Raw genomic sequence first — 18,192 nt, 5'->3', positions numbered from 1 at the left:
TTCTATTTAATCAGTAAGACACAAAACTGACACAAGCAATTGTTTCCTCAATTTATAAAACCTTTTTAACAAAAGTCTTCACAACAGCAGGTACATTTTAGCAGCTATGAATAAGTTTCCCTCACAACAATTTTAAAAAGTAACAAAGTAAAGACGTGCAAAATTAAGTGGAGGAGACAGTTTAACACAATATTTAATTTAGTGTTGTATTGTCAATTGGTCTAGAATTCTTCAGATTTCCACTTATTGCAAGGCAAATAGACTACATGACTATGCGCATAGCCCTCAGAAAACTGCCTAAAGAGGAACTCTGATCTTCTGTCACTGAAACTATGCACAAAATGAATCTGCAGGATTTCAGAAAAGCCCTCAGACAAACTGGGAGCCACAAACAATTTCCTATAGATAAGAAAGACCAAAAGAAACCAAACAACTTATGTGAATTAGCCAATAAAGATGGTGATTTCAGAGAAAACTATCTGGTTCATCAAAAAAGCTTAGCTTGTTGTGTTGACTCGCCTGTAGCTGTGAATCACCATATCATTCACAGGAACATGCTTGGTGGCAGAAGGGTCCATCTCACTAAACTAAAACCAGCAAAAACTAGATCAGATCAATCAGTAACTGTGTATTTTTGGTGTTAAAAATAACCCAGAATACAGGTTTTCCATTCCATTTTCCAGCCTTTCATCATGATATCATTACATAGTGTTTCATATTTCATTTAAATAGTTCATACTGTAAAATAACTGCAGTAAAAACCCAAATACCCTGTTGTTATGCTTTGCTTGTTCCAGACTTGCTGTGAAGTTGAAACACCTGCAGGGAACTCGTTTACTAGCGTTTTACTAACTAACTTTACGAACTAACTGCGCCTTACTGTTAATTTTAGGAAATATATGTTAAATAACACCTAATTTTTGTTATTTTACACCTCATCATTAAATAACACCTAATTTTAGTTTTTTGTTAAGTTGGTTTTAGATAGGACAGTTGACATTAGTGTTGTATGAAGTGAATTCAATGGTATCAAACTAAACTGTATTGAACTGTATTCAAAATTAAAACTAAAACAGAAATTTGACAGTTAAAATATTTCTGTTTCAGGAGAAATGGGAAGCCGCTTCCGGCGCTGGATGCTCAGCCTTGAGGGCCAAATCGGGGATCCAGTCCACCTTTGTGACAGGGCTGGCGTCTTTAACTTTCAGTACCAAGAGGAGGCAGCCTGCATGCTTGAATTCATCCAGAGGTAAGATATTGTCTGCTAACACCTGCATTTTTTTCTGGCCTAGCTGTGGCTCAAGCATGGTTTCAACAGGTCTGGTGATGGGATTTAGCAATTAACTTTGATTTAGAAAGTTTTAGTGCATCTTACAATATTCACAGAGGCAAGAAGATGCATGTTGAGGACAGTTCATGTACATTTGTTTTCTTTGTTGTGCTGTGTGAATAACTAGATTTTTAACCAGTGTATAATTTTTCAGACGCTTTGTGGGTATAAACCCAGAAAATGGGACAAAGGCTGCAAAGTGGGAAAAAAGAAGAACTGTCAATTAACATGTAGCCAGCCTCTTGTGCAAGCTCATGGACTTTCAGAGGGATTTCATTTGAAAATGGTGAGTAGGATGTATACAGGTGCTGGTCATATAATTAGAATATCATTAAAAAGTAGATTTATTTCACTAATTCCATTCAAAACTTGTAAATTATATTCATTCATCACACACAGACTGATATATTTCAAATTGTATTTATTTTAATTTTGATGATTATAACTGGCAACTAAGGAAAATCCCGAATACAGTATCTCAGAAAATTTGAATATTACTTAAGACCAACACAAAGAAAGGATTTTTAGAAATCTTGCCCAACTGAAAAGTATGAACATTAAAAGTATGACCATGTACAGCACTCAGTACTTAGTCGGGACTCCTTTTGCCTGAATTACTGCAGCAATGTGGCGTGGCAGGGAGTCGATCAGTCTGTGGCACTGCTCAGGTGTTATGAGAGCCCAGGTTGCTCTGATAGTGGCCTTCAGCTCTTCTGCATTCTTGGGTCTGACATATCGCATCTTCCTCTTCACAATACCCCATAGATTTTCTATGGGGTTAAGGTCAGGTGAGTTTGCTGGCCAATTAAGAACAGGGATACCATGGCCCTTAAATAAACCACGTACTGGTAGCTTTGGCACTGTGTGCTGGGGCCAAGTCCTGTTGGAAAATGAAATCTGTATATCCATAAAGTTGGTCAGCAGCAGGAAGCATGAAGTGCTCTAAAACTTCCTGTTATACGACTGCATTGACCTTGGACCTCAGAAAAAACAGTGGACCAACACCAGCAGATGACATGGCACCCCAAACCATCACTGACTGTGGAAACTTTACACTGGACCTCGAGCAACGTGGATTGTGTGCCTCTCCTCTCATCCTCCAGACTCTGGGACCCTGATATCCAAAGGAAATGCAAAATTTACTTTCATCAGAGAACATAACTTTGGACCACTCAGCAGCAGTCCAGTCCTTTTTTTGTTTTAGCCCAGGCAAGACGCTACTGAAGCCGTCTGTTGTTAAGAGTGTCTTGACACAAGGAATGTGACAGCTGAAACCCATGTCTTATATACGTCTGTGTGTATTGGTTCTTGAAGCACTGACTCCAGCTGCAGTCCACTCTTTGTGAATCTCCCCCACATTTTTGAATGGGTTTTGTTTCACAATCCTATCCAGGGTCCGGTTATCCCTATTGCTTGCACACTTTTTTTCTACCACATCTTTTCCTTCCCTTCGCCTCTCTATTAATGTGCTTGGACACAGAGCTCTGTGAACAGCCAGCCTCTTTTGCAATGACCTTTTGTGTTTTATCCTCGTTGTGCAAGGTGTCAATGGTCGTCTTTTGGACAACTGTCAAGTCAGCAGTCTTCCCCATGATTGTGTAGCCTACGGAAGTAGACTGAGAAACCATTTAAAGGCCTTTGCAGGTGTTTTGAGTTAATTAACTGATTACAGCGTGGCACCAGGTGTCTGATATATTGAACCTTTTCACAATATTCTAATTTTCTGAGATACTGGATTTGGAATTTTCCTTAGTTGTTAGTCATAATCATCAAAATTAAAATAAATAAACATTTGAAATATACCAGTCTGTGTGTAAAGAATGTATATAATATACAAGTTTCACTTTTTGTATGGAATTAGTGAAATCAACTTTTTGATGATATTCTAATTATATGACCATTGTTCAAACAGCAATGACTCAGGAGAATTTATTCTCAACTGCCTTTCAAAGTAAGAATGCTGAACTCCTCTTTCATGCTCTTTTGCCATTCTTATTTTGTTCTTTCAATGAATTGTACTCATCACACTTTCTATTATTTTATGTTATTCTGTCTGTTTTGTGCTCTGTTTCTAAAATTAGCTTTTGTTAGGTCAAGCCATGTGATATAATTTTGGATTAAAAATGTGAAATTATTGAACTCATCTCGCGCTCTCTCTCTCTCTCTCTCTCTCTCTCTCTCTCTCTCTCTCTCTCTCATATACAGACCCAAGACTTTGCAAAGGATCCTCATTGTGTGCTTTGAGAAAATGGTTAGTTGTCTAAGCAGTGACAGTGTTTTTGTTTATTGCTCTTTATTGATGAATAGTTCCATTAAGTGTTATGTATTGGTTTGAATGTATTCATACATGTTGAATTTTAGTGTTTAAGGTAACACTAAGTGTTGAGGTTCAGCATTTTGTTATAATGAACAATTTATTTGGGTTTAAAAATGTATTTGCTACTTTTTAAGCCATGAACATGAGAAAATGAGATTTGTTTGTAATTAATTTGAGCCTATGTCTAACAATGTGTAGCTCTCATGAAATCCAAAATGAGCCAATATTGGGCATGACATTTCAAAATGTCTCACTTTCAACATTTTATATGTTATCTATATTCTATTGTGAATAAAATATAAGTTTATGAGATTTGCAAATTATTCCATTCCTTTTTTACTCACAATTTTTTACAGTGTCCCAACTTCGGGTTTGTAAATCAATATTGAAAACGGTTGCGCTGCTTAATATTTTTGCTGAGACCATTACATTTTTTTTTGGATTCTTTGTGGAACCGGTTTTCAAATGAACAGCATATCTTTGAAACAGTACAGACCAAAAGTTTGGAAATATTACTATTTTTAATGTTTTTGAAAGAAGTTTCTTCTGTTCATCAAGCCTGCATTTATTTGATCAAAAATACAGAAAAACAGTAATATTGTGAAATATTATTTAAACTTAAAATAATAGTTTTCTTTTTGAATATACTTTAACAAAATAATTTATTCCTGTGATGCAAAGCTGAATTTTCAGCATCATTACTCCAGCCTTCAGTGTCACATGTAACATCAGTCTATCACATGATCATTTAGAAATCATTCTAATATTCTGATTTATTATGAGTGTTGGAAACAGTTCTGCTGTCTAATTTGACTGATAATTTGATGAATAAAAGGTTAAAAAGAACTGCATTTATTCAAAATGAAAAAAAAAAATTATAATAATATATATTCTAATAATATATTTTTTTACTATCACTTTTTATCAATTTAACACATCCTTGCTGAATAAAAGTATTGATTTTATTTAAAAAAAAAGAAAGAAAAAAATTACTGACCAGTAGTGTATATTGTTATTTCAAAATATTTATATTTTAAAAACATTGCTTAAAAACATTTTCTTTTTTTTTTTTTTTTACTTTTTATTCATCAAAGTATCCTAAAAAAGTATCACATGTTCTGAAAAAATATTAAGCAGCAGAACTGTTTCCAACTTTGATAATGAATAATCATATTAGAATAATTTCTAAAGGATCATGTGATAATGATCCTAAAAATTCAGCTTTGCATCACAGAAATAAATGATAATTTAAAGTATAATAAATTTAAAAACAATTATTTTAAATTGTAATAATATATCACAACATTACATTTTTTTCTGTATTTTTGATCAAATAAGTGCAGGCTTGATGAGCAAAAGAAACTTCTTTCAAAAACATTAAAAATAGTAATGTTTCCAAACTTTTGGTCTGTACTGTATATGAAAAAAGAAATAAAATCCCAAAAGATACATTTTTTACAGGGTCAAATTCTGGCAGTGAGTTTCCATCCCAAGAAGTATTCCTGTGGTGTATGAAACTTAAGACCAATTTTGAGGGCAAACTGGAGAAAGGAAGAAGAACCCTGTAAAACTTTATACTAAAATAGCAAGAAAACACTGTCCCGCCCCCTTGTGGCCAAAACAGAGCAAAGCTATTGCACTTTATTCACACAAACACAAATTAATATAAAACAAGTACGTTTTAAATCACAGCAAGTCATTCTGGATAATGTGTAATGAAGACTGCAGTTAATTTCATTACCAGTCCATCACTGCAGGAGAAATCTTTATTTTTTATTTTTTTTTTTTCTGGTGCCCAGTTCGCAGGACGTCCTGTTAGTACATGCAAGGAAAAACATGACTGGGCATAGAAACCTGGTATGCGCTGTAAACAAATAGTACAATTGTTATCAAAACAAAGTGTTTAACTAAATCTTCTTTTAATTTCAAGTAATGTAGAACATATATTTTAAGTTTATCTTTTGATGTCAGATCAAAAATATTCTTCTGTTATATTAATATATTATTATTTATAAACAATTATTATTTATATATATATATATATCTAGCTTGAAGATTCAGAGCTACTCAACAGATCATGAATCTTTAAAAAGATAAATAAAACTGCCAAAATAATACTTTTCAGTATCAAAACATTCATGTATCAAGAATGCTAATCACAAACACTGAGCCTTGAAAGAACTTGATAGAGCTCACCTCCTACATATAAAGCTCTGTGACACATCTACAGTCACTCCACCATTTGCCTGCAAAAACACTCCAGTGTCTTTATATATACAGGTTTCTCTAACCAAACCAGACGCTTTTTCTACATAATGTAAACAAATCATACGACTCAAAATGCAAAGACACAAATATGACCAAGACTTGTGCTACAAAAGCAAAAATAACTACTAACATTTCAACTAGAAAAACAGTAAAATGTATTGATGCTGCAAATTCAGTTCAACATAAAACAAAGGAATAGTGGATTAAACAGCACCATGTATAATTTCTTCAACAGACTGGCTTGTCTTGGCTGAATCTCTGAGAAGAGAATCCTAAGCAAAAGTGAAACATCACATGAGACACAACAAATAGCTGCACTGTATAACAAGTCTTGCCACAGTGAACAACAGAAGGCTACCGATTTGGTGTCATCGTCTGGGCTGTGAGGTCGTTTGGTCGCTTAAGAGTCAAGCAATGTTATTTTAGTAGTTATTTTTTGAATGCTATATTGTTATACATTTTTTAAGTATTTATAAACATTTTGAATTCAATCTTTTCATTTTTTAGGTTTCGGGTGAAGTAAACATCAGACATGCTTTGCCATAAGCTGCAACTGTAGGAACTATACTAACTATGGTGATGTAGATCTTCTTCTGAGATGGTATTTCTTGAAGCATCCACTTTGTAGGAACCCTTCGGCATCGTCAGCAGGGATCTCAGGGTTTCAAGTGTTTCGACCCCTAACCTGAACACCTCGCCTGAGTGGAGCAGTAAAGACTGACTAGCCTTCACCTGCAGAAGGGTTCCAACTGTGGTTTCTCTTCAGCCACAGCCATCTTGAGCTGGACTCGGCTGCTGCAGCTATATCCCTGTTGGCTTTCTTCAGCTGTTTAGACTCCAGGCCCTTTTTTCAGTTGGTAGGACGTGGCTAACCTATCTTCCCAGGGCAGGAAATAGTTTTCGTGCTACTGGATAGCAGGACCATATCTGGTCGAAAGTAGGTCGCTGCCACGTTCTTTGGGAAGACAAGCTTCCTCTTCAGGTCCACTCTCCACTCCCAGTCGGAGGCTCGTTGCAAGGAAGGGGGTGGGTTCTTGGCCATCGTGCCACTCTTATGAGCCTTGTCTCCTTCCCTCACAAAGGTCATGGTTTCGGGCGGATGGGCCTGCTTGTTATTGGCTTTGACTCACTGCTGTTTCACCCATTTGGCGATTTACGTGAGGACCTTGTCGTGCCTCCATCTGTACCGCCCTTCTGCCAATGCCTTTTGACAACCAGTCAGGATGTGGTCCAGTGCACAGGAGCCTGCTCCACATTGGTTGCATGATGGGACTTCCTCTCCGCTTCAGATCTTTATGTTTCTTGGTGCTGGCAACAGATCAGTCACGGAGCGCAGGAGAAAGCTCAACTTCCCTTGGTCGATCTTCCACAGTTCCTTCCACAATAGGTGGTCGCTCCTTTGCCTGGTCCCACTGCGTCCATCAACCCTGAGAGGCAAGTCTGATTGTTTTCACCTGATGCTCATCCTCTGCTGCCTCACGGACTCTTTGCACCACAAGACCTCCTCTGGCTCTGGCATCAGCCTTGCTCCACCTCTTCCTCCTATATTTTCCAAGGCACAGACATCCCTGGCATACCACACCCATGATTTCCTGGTGTTTCCAGTGGGATTATGCTTCCTTCACGGCTTGCTGGGGCTTCCACTTTCTACCGCATTTGATGGTCTTGCTTGCGTATCTTACTTTCCCATCTTTAAATGAGAGGAGCGTACTGACTGCCCTTGCCTTGGTGGCTTTAAACTCCTCAACCAGCGATGAAACTGGCAGGGGAAGCTTGGAGGTCTTGCTGTACAGGTTGATTGTGCTAAATGATGGGGGCACTCCCAGCCATTTCTGCCAAAAGAGTCTTTCCATTCCTTCCACCTGAGACACGGGAAAGTCATAAAGTTGGAAGGGCCATTGGAGCCGGGGTGTGATATTGAAAGCACCAGACTTTGAACCTCCTGAGCAGCTGGCTGTGCTTGATTGTCTTGAGGCAGGTGTTCAGCTGGGCCTTGATATTATTGAGATTGCCGCTGTCCTTTAGGAAGCTGTCATACTGCTTTCCGAGGCATCAGATCCTTTGATCTTGGATTGTTGGGATCTTAGAACCTTGGATGTTGATGTATCAAATAACTATTACTTTTTCCCCTTTATTTCAATAAAACATGCTGCTCCTCATTATTTTAAAGGAAAGACTCAACAAGAAACTTTTATTTATTACCAGCCAGTGATGATTCTGAAAGGACATACCTGTAATGTGTTGCTACAGTAACAAACACAATTTCATTTTATTGCAGTTATTAAGATTGTGGTTATTTCAGCAAACAGTTTCATAAATTTTAACAGTGTCAAGTTAAACATTTATATATCATTCAATTGTTCTATTTAGAGATCAGTGATGCGTATACGCATTTTAGACACTTTTTTATGTTTTTACTCATTCCATGTAATAAATGCATATCCTTGAGTAAGTCACGTTTTAAGCATTTTCCTCACATAGAAAACCATTGGCCTAAAAGGAAAATGCTTAATTGGCGTTATGTATTAAAAAGTGTTTTAAAAAGACCAAACTTAGTAAACATTTTTATTAAAGCATTCTATTTAAAGACAAGCAGGTGATACGAGGAAAATGATTAGCACGTAATTAAACGCAATGCATTCATATTCTGGGCTCATATCTGCTTGTCTATGACTAGAATGCTTTATTAACAATTTGTTTACTGTTTGGTCTTTTTTAAAACACAGTTTTAATGCATATAGTCACATACTTTCACGTTAAGCATTTTAGAATGTCCCAATGTCTCATTTGTAAATTTGACTGGTCCAGAAGATTAAACTTGCAGCAGCTAACATCTTGTGATTCAATAAAACAGACATAGTGAGTCAAGTTAACAATAAACAACTGTGCATTATAATGAAGGCTTTGCAAAACTGGACAGCATTTTTAGCTTTTTAAGCAACATACTCCGTCCTACATCAACAATGCACACATTTCCTATCATGTATGCCTATGAAAGACGATCGAACCAATCAGAGTAGGAATGATGTAGGTAATCAGATGCGGGCCCACCTCGATCTGCAGGCTGCAGCTGGGTGTACTTAGGTACAGTGTGCCACCAGTTATCAGACATCCAGAGGCACCACATCCCAAACACTGACCGTCCAGGTAAGAAGGGTTGTGCCCGAGCTGTGGAAACAAAAGACGGTTTGTACTCACTTATGCTTTTGTATATTAATGTATTAGAAAATAATTTCAAAATGTTGTTGTTAATAAAATTTCATCTCCCAGTAAACTGTACAGTTTACTAAGAGATTCAATTTTATTAACTATGTTTTGCAATTCTTTTCTGAAACTTTTGTTGTTTTTCGGTACACATACAGTTTGAGCTAATTATGAATATTAAATATTATTAATATGCCGAATTATGAATAGCTGAACTCAGTGGGTAACTTTGCTTTGAATGGTTGTGGGGCCACTGCAATTCGTATTTTTTTTTTTATAACATAATTTACATGGGGACTGGGTTAAGAGTTGGAAAAACATAATTTTCGCATTTCAAAAATACATACAGCTGGGAATTCAGAACTTCAGACGCATTCTTCCCACTGGTCACTCTCTTGAGGCTAACTTTCTCAGTTGGTCGCATGAGTTTTTTTTTTTTTTTTTTTTCTACAACACGTGATTAAATGCATGCTGATGAACTTCTATCATTGTTTATAGTTATATGGAAAAGAAATTGGTTAACATTCAACAGGTTCTTTTTCATCAGTAGTATTATTTGGGATATTATAAGACCGGCTTCGGATGCTTTCACTTTCGATTTCGCGATCCTTATAGGTTATACAATGAAAGATAATTGTCTGTTTTGTTTACATTTGTACACCTTTCACATTTTAAGACTAAAAAAGGATGGATTCATTGTTATTTTTACAAACTATTTGACAAACTAGCTTACAAGACGTGTATTAACAAAAACGATAAGATGAGGCATGGCATATATGCCTACACTACAGGCTACGTAGCCCAATGACTAATAAATGACAGAACGTTTAGCAAGCAAACACTGAGGAATCAAATAAAAAAATAGATAAATAAATAAATAAAAGAGAGCAAAACAAATAGAAAAGTAAAACTAAACTTGCTGCCGGTGACAGCTCTTGCATGCATTTTAATAAAATGCTATAATGACATTACGAAAAGTGCGACAGCTGAAAATAACGTCGTTATTGCACTGCACGAGTTATGCACGCAGAAGGAGTCAAATGTTTTGTTGTTGTTGTTGTAGTAGTTTTTACCACCCTAATTATGAAGAATGATTTGTTGATCTTGTTTTCCATGTGATACATTATGGGGCGCCGTTTGTAAAGCGGCTCATGCTGAAAATAACAGCAACATTTTGTCACATTTAGCTTCAAACAATGTTTAAAAAACGTGAATTTTTGACGGTCACTTTTTTAAAAAAAAATTTAGCTGGATTTTTCGTAATTTTGTTTATGGGTATAAAATGAGATTATGCTTTAATATTTGTTGTTGAATGTGTGGGTGGCGCTGAAACGCCCCTTTCAACTCTTCTGTATTCTGCGAGCTCAGTTCATCTTCAACAGCAGAGAAGTGGCTGACAGCAGAGATTATCCTGCCGATTCTTTGCTAGTGGTGCTTGCAAGATAAAATAATAATAATAATAATAAATAATATTATATTTTCAGGCTGCTGCATGTTATTGCATGCTAAAAGCCTTAGTCCCGCTCCACGCTTGGTGGTTGAAGAAATTTCCATTCAGGGTGGACCACCTCTGTATCAAAACTGTGGCCCCCTGGAAGACCACTCACCTGCTTCATACAGGAGTGAGGATGGGCGTGGCCTCCAGAAGGAAAGTGATCGCAACAGGCGCGTCCAACTCCAGGTGAGGCATAATGTTGGAGGGCAGTCCGGCATTAGTCTCCCGGACAGAGCCCTGGGCCAGTCATGAGCCAGGGCATTTCAATGTATTGAGAAAAATTTGGGGCAATGAGAGCTGTCTTCTGAGGCAAAGAGGTTGACTTCTGCCTTCCCAAAGACCGCCCAAATTCGGTTTACCATCAGAGGATACTTTGAGGTACTTTATATTTGGACAGCATGCCTGCTCCAAGGTTCAGCTTGCCAGGCACAAGAACTGCCCTTAGTGAGAGGAGTTCCTTCTGTGCCCAAAGAAGTAGGTGACAAACCAAGCTGTATAAGGTGTAAGACATGAAGCCGCCGTGGTGATTGATATATGACACCACTGTATGTGTTTCCTCCAATGCCCCGATTCCTCAAGTCTTCAGGCGAGTCAGGGATACCAAATGCTTCCTCCTCTTAGTAGCTCTGCTCTGCAGGAACCAGGTTTGATTTCCAGAGTAGGGCTGGGACAACGCGTCGAGGTCATCGATGACGTCGACGCAAAAAATACGTTGACGCAAAATATGCGCATCGATTCGTCGACCTGTTTTTATTTCTCTAAAAAACGTTTGCAAAACGTTTACCTTATGTGCGCTGAATATACGCGATGGCCGGATCAACATTCTGGCCAACGTTATATAACCAATCCAGGGGTTTTTCTGCATTGATCTTTCTTTTTTTGGTGGCTGTCAAAGCCTTATTTGATCGGTGAGTGACAGTGACAGGGCGCGTACGAGAGAGAGCCCCGGCTGCGCGCGCACGCACAGTCTTCAAACAACACGAGCGCTTCTTGCTCTCTCCCTCCCTTGTGCATATTAACCAAAATCATTAGACACGATAGAAAAAGGGCGGAACGCCAAAGTTTCACGTGGAGCATTTGGATTTTTTTTTCTTCTCCATGACAGGCGCAGCTGGCTCCCACTGTTAATTTTTTTTTTTTTTGTAAAAGCACTCTCTGTATTAGCTTAAAGCCCTCAAGTTTACATTTACATACTGTATTCTTTCAATTGCTCTAAACAAGTATTTTGGGTGACCTTTTTTATTGAATAGCCTACTAGACATCAAGTTGTTGTTATTTTCATCTGAAAGAACTTCTTTTTTCAGTAAGCTAGGCCCTATGTGTTCAGTAAGCTTTTTTCAGTAAGCTATGTGTTTTCAAGGTTTCAAGGTTTTATTGAATGCTATCTCTATACAAGTGCAAAGTAATGCATTCTTAGTCAGTCTTTTATTTTGTAATTTTAAGAGCAATAAACATATATTGCAATGTTAAGGAATTGATGTTTTTTTCATTCAGATATGTAAATCAACATGTATAAATTGTTAGTAGTCAATTAATGGGGAGTTAATCGAAATCAAATCGGTCTGAAAAATTAATCGTTAGATTAATCGATGCATCGAAAAAATAATCGCTAGATTAATCGTTTAAAAAATAATTGTTTATCCCAGCCCTATTCCAGAGCTGATGCAGCTCATAACGATGGCCCCGTGGCCCATCCCGTTGAGGAGGGACCTTTAACGGGTGAAAGGCATCAGAAATTTGGCATCCCTGCCCAGAGCTGTGGAGCCTTCAAGTCTGGTGCCTTGACGGGAGTCTGATAGGCTCCCAGCAAGAGTAAGTAACGCCATTATGATTCATGAGAGAAATCATTGAAAGTCAAATAATAATGTTAATTTAAAAATATATTTTATTTCAGAGTTTCAAATAACTGTACAGAACTATGCATTAAAAATTTTAAAATGTATTTTGTAAAATGTGAAACCATTTTTTTATGATAACTATAACTGGATATTCACACATAATCAAGCATGTACATCAAGCAGTCTGTACTGCAAAGAGAACTATATAATTTAATTTAGTTAATTTAATTTAATTAGAATAATTTAATTAAAACATTTTGAATGCTGTAGAGGGAGGGGTCAACTGTGGTTTTTGGATGAGCAAACAAAATGAAAAAGGTGTATTTATGGTCATGCTCGTTGGGTGTGCTCCTTCTAGGTGAGCCATACTCAGTGGTGGGAAGGTTACTTTGGAAATGTAATATGTTACAGATTACAAGTTACCCTATTTAAAATGTAATAGTAGTGTAACTTTTTTAACTTTATTAAAGTAATGTAACTAATTACTTTTGATTACTTTTTGATTACTTTTTTCAAAATTTCTAATTAATGTTTATTTTCAACTGTTAATCATTTTCAAACATTTACATCATGCAGGTGCTCTTCTCTGTCAGACTTTCAAAATCCTCCATCACTTGAATTAAGATTATCAAATCTGAACACATCACCACAAAATCAGACTTTAGTACTGCCTTTTACATTGAGATTGATCTGAAGTTCAACACAGGTTTAAAATCATAAGAAATTGTTAACTGCATAACTACATGAAACACTGCATCTAACAATGTTTTGGGAAAAAAATGTTAATTAAAAAATAATAATAAATAAAAGCATATACATAAACTTAAATACGGTTGTCTTAAAAGCATGGGTCCTATTCTGTGTACTAAACTCCTGAAACATTGGTGTAGATTTGAAACATTGGTGTCTCTTTGTATATGATATGAAGATAGTTTTCTCAAAACAAGTAAAATGCTCATGAAGTGACTCAGAGCAGTTCTAGAGATTATGTTTATGTGTTCATGTACTCATATATTAAGGCGGCAAAGGGCTGAAAACACTGCGAGCTTCAGTAGGCCTATGTGTAGTAAATGAAACGGAATGTCTTTGTCATCAATTTTAAATAGGGGCGGACTGGGAAAAAAAATTCAGACGAGGAAATCTCAAACTCATAAAAATTCCGAAACATGTACAGTACAACCCTATTTTTTGTTACACACGTAGTCATAATTTGCAAAGGATATGAAGTTGAAATTGAGATGTGAATTGTTTCAGGCTTTTGTATACCGTGTTAAATGGTATAATTAATGAAAAATTAATTTATTTATTTTTCTTTCATTTTCTTTTTTTGTGTAGGACTGAAAACCATATAATCTAAATAAATTTATAATTTTACTTCATACACTCTAGACTTAATAATCAACCATGGCACGTAAACAGGACTACTGTACTATCATGAATGGACTGCAGGAGCTTGATTTCCAAGGGAACGCAGTGCCCAGTGATCTTGTACTAATAGGTGAAAGTGCCTTTCCACTTGTCATAAATCCAAGAGGTCAGGTCCTGATGGCTGCATCTCATTATGGTCAGGGACGTGTGGTGGTGTTGGGACATGAGGGATACCTAACACGCTTCCCTGCCCTGATAAAGAATGCCATAATGTGGTTAATGCCAGGTACTGGTGATGCTGGCATTGTAGGGATTCAGAAGAAATTACGTTCAGTAGCTGAAAACTTGAACAATTCCCCTATCAAGACAGAGCTAGGTGACTTTCGGAATGGATTAGCTATATATATCACAGATGCATACAGTGTTGAGAGCTGTGCAAAGGATCTGATTGCTTTCATCAAAGCTGGGGGTGGCTTGATCATTGCTGGTCAGGCCTGGCATTGGGCTGCAACCCACCTGCAAGAAAACACTATAAAGAACTTCCCAGGAAACAAGGTTTGCAGTGTTGCAGGAATTTACTTCTCTGAACACTGTGGAGAAGTTGGCATCTGTCCTGTTCCAAGAAACATCCCTTCTAATTGGATTGCTGTATCGTAAGTTCAGAAGACATTCTTAATTTTTACCCATTCTTTAAGAAACATACATTTCAACAACTGTTTTAAATTTTTACTTTTCAGTATGCGCAAGGACTTTAAAGATGACCTAAAGATCCTGCTAGAAGGTGTGTCTGAGTTCGACGTCCAAGGTGGGGCTCAAGCATCTGAGGTGTTGGTGCACGGACCATTAGCATTTCCCATTGCAGTCACTCCAGATGGAAAAACATTAATTGCTGGTGCCTATTATGGGCAAGGTCGAGTAATTCTGGTTTCACATGAAGGCTACATGGGCCGGGACTCTTTGTCCTCTTTCCTGATCAATGCTATCAAGTGGCTTGACGAGGGTCGCAAGGGTGTTATTGGCATCCTACCCAGTCTGCAGGCAGCCCATACAGTACTGAGCAAATCTGGTTTAGATTGTCAGTTGACTGGTTTCAGAGAAGATCTAAGCGTCTATGTTTGCACTTCATACAGTGATGCCCAGTGTGCAGAGATCCAAGATTTTGTTGCTGAAGGCGGAGGTCTTATGATTGGGGGTCATGCCTGGTATTGGGCTCAGACCAACTGTGGCTGCAATGTGATGACCGATTATGCAGGAAATCGCATTCTTAATAAGATGGGTCTTTGTCTCTTGGACAGTACTTTGGGCGGGGGGTTATATAAAGCCCCAGAAATAGAGAATAGGTGTAAAGAGGTGTACCACTTTCGTAGCATGCTACATCGCTTTGCTGAGCATGTAAGACGGGGGCATGAACTGACGAATCATGAACAGAGCTGTTTGAAACATCTGGGCAATGACTGTGCCAGTTACCTTCGCATGAGATCTCATGACAGTGCTGCCTATACTTCAATGGTAGCACTTCTTAGTGACATAGTGAAGAAGGTAGGTGTTCCACAAGTGTGTAGTAACTGCCCTGTTCAGAGTGAAAAAGACCGCCTGATGCTCCACGTTGGGACTGAGGTATACAAAGTGTCTCCCGATCCTGATGCCCTTATTCCATACATCATTAAGGACAGACCTAACTTGCCAACTGTGTCTAATGCAAGAATTCGGATCAGTGCCAACACTGCAGGTATAAAGGTTTTCCCGCCAAATGTTATTTCTTGTTTAAGTTTTAAAAAACTTAAATACAATAAAAATGCATTTGTTTGTTTCAGCTCATGAAGAATGGATAAGCACAGGCTTATATCTTTCTCCTGGTATGAAGACTTGCATAGCAGTACCTCCAGAGATTGTTGGGAAAAATTGGCAGGTGATGAATAAAGTCTATACATGTATCCAATCAAGGAATAGTTGCTGCATGAACTATACTTCTCATGATAGACACAGCCTTGTTGTTCATAGCCTTGGAGACCATGTTATTAACATGAGGGCGTAACACTATGCAGGTGCAGCTTGGTTGCCAAACGGATAACATTGATAGATTAGATGTTCTTTGGACACAAAGATGGTCCAAGTCTGCAATCTATGGGGAGGGCTCATCTACCTAATAGCACCTCCTCAAAGCAAAGTGGATGGGGTGGAAATTGTTGTGCATGTCTCAGTACAGGCTCCATATTTTAAGTCTGGTAAGAATTCTGTATGAGCATCACAGTGAGGTTTCACATTTAATGTGTATGGTAAAACGTTGCAGTGCTAACATGTTTTGTCCCTCAGGAGAGACCAGTGTAGCTGACTGGGTGAACAGGATCCGTCAGGCACCTGCCCCCTGGGCGGAGCTTGAATTTGAGAACATCATCATAACTTTAGAATCAGAATATATAAGGAATCTGGACTGCCCTGATAAAGTGGCTAAACTTTGGGATACCATAATGAGAAGCATTGCTGACCTGGCAGCAAAGCCTGGCAAGTTTCCCCGTAAGGAGCGGTTTGTTGCAGATGTTCAGATCTCAAACGGTTGGTGGTACTATTAAACACTCACAGTATCTTTGTTAGTAGATATAAAGAACCATCACAATTACAACAGAATCATGCTATTAATATTAATTACACTCACACTGTGCTGGTGATAACACTGTTCCCCTTTTCCCCTTGCAGGTTTCATGCATGCTGGATATCCCATCATGATGCACTCTACCTCTGCCCCAGAACTAGTAAATGTACAGGAAGCTTATAAAAGTGGATTGTGGGGACCCATTCACGAGCTGGGTCATAACCAGCAGTGTGGAGTTTGGGAGTTCCCTCCACACACCACTGAGTGCACTTGTAACCTATGGTCAGTGTACGTACACGAGGAAGTGCTGGCTTTGAATAGGTCTAATGCTCATCCAGCCATGACTCTAGAAAACCGCCAGGCTCGTACCACAATGTATTGCAGTGGCGGTAAGGATTTAAACAGCTGGAGTATGTGGACGGCACTTGAGACTTACATGCAGGTGCGAACAGACTGCATATAATTTAATGGATAGTTTAATCAATTAAATGCATTATTTGTAAGCCTTGGGGATAATAATTATATATATATATATATATATATATATATATATATATATATATATACATTTTTTTTATCTCATCTTCCATCATCACATCTAATGTTTTTCAGCTTCAGGAAAAATTTGGCTGGGATGCTTTCAAGAAAGTTTTTACTGCCTACCATGATATGAATGGAGTGCCAAGCGATAATGCAGGCAAGATGAATCTATATGCTGAGACCTTCTCCAAAGTAGTCAACCTGAATCTTTGCCCCTTCTTCAAAGCGTGGGGTTGGCCCATCCAGACCAGCACACAAGAGAAAATCTCTCATCTCCCTGAGTGGAGTGACCATCCTATGGTCCAGTATGCATAATAACATCTCACCTGTTAAAATGTTTTCATGTTACTAATGAGTAAGATTATATATGCTTATGTCATTTGAAATTTCTTTTGTTCTCATTTTGCTTAAGTAGTTGAGCAATTGATTCTTAGCAATGTAATGCATAGAATGTGGCTTAAATTTTTAAATATTCAGATTTAAAGCGCTTGTGCTGCATAGATCATTTTATAGTGTTTGTGTAGCAGCTGTCCGACTTAAAGGATTTGTTATTGTTGGGTATAGTCTAAGTGGACTAAGGTGAAGCACAACCAGAAAATGCATGTTTAAATCACAGCATATACTCTACATAAATACTAAACACTACATGTATTACTGTATGAAGTGCACTTCAAAAAGTCAGTTTAACTGTATGGCATGGTGTTTTATGGTTTTATGGTGTTGGTGTATCTACTTTTCTTATCCAAGAGAATAAATCACACTTACGACTTACATTGCATTCAGTCTAACAATTTCTCCTAGCATGTGTTCCCTGGGATTCGAACCCCAAACCTTGCACTTGCTAATGCAATGCTCTACCACAAAGGTGCATAATGTTGATGTACTTTGAAAATACGGACCTGTAAAATAAGACTGTAACGATATCAACCTTCATATTCATCCGGAAGAAGGAGGCGGGAACCGGCGGACAATCAAAAACATTTTAATAACAAAATAAACACAAAACAGAAAATAAAAACCAAAACACAACTAAAAGCCCAGGCCTGGTCCTCTCTCGTCCTTCACTGTCGTCGCTCCAGTTTTATATCCTTCCATCTCCTCCATGGGCCTCGAGACCGGTGGGACGAACAGGTGTAGTTCATCTCCAATCACTCCCCCGGCCTCGCTCCCATGTCCCTCGGCCCCGCCCCACTCGTCACATACCCCCATCGCCCCTCGCAGGCCGGGGGGTACTCCCGAGAC

General features: G+C 38.0%; 2 pseudogenes; one reads left to right on the top strand and one right to left on the bottom strand.

Annotated features, from left to right (window-relative positions):
• Positions 1-221: 221 nt before the first annotated feature.
• LOC132123111 (bifunctional polynucleotide phosphatase/kinase-like) overlaps positions 222-18,192 on the bottom strand; it is a 30,290-nt pseudogene continuing 12,319 nt past the window's right edge.
• LOC132122894 (TRPM8 channel-associated factor homolog) lies at positions 13,824-17,298 on the top strand (annotated as a pseudogene).

The sequence above is a fragment of the Carassius carassius genome, chromosome 41, assembly GCF_963082965.1.
Source record: "Carassius carassius chromosome 41, fCarCar2.1, whole genome shotgun sequence".
Classification (NCBI taxonomy): domain Eukaryota; kingdom Metazoa; phylum Chordata; class Actinopteri; order Cypriniformes; family Cyprinidae; genus Carassius; species Carassius carassius.
Note: the sequence above shows the minus strand (reverse complement) of the source record. Positions and strands in the feature narration are given on the sequence as shown.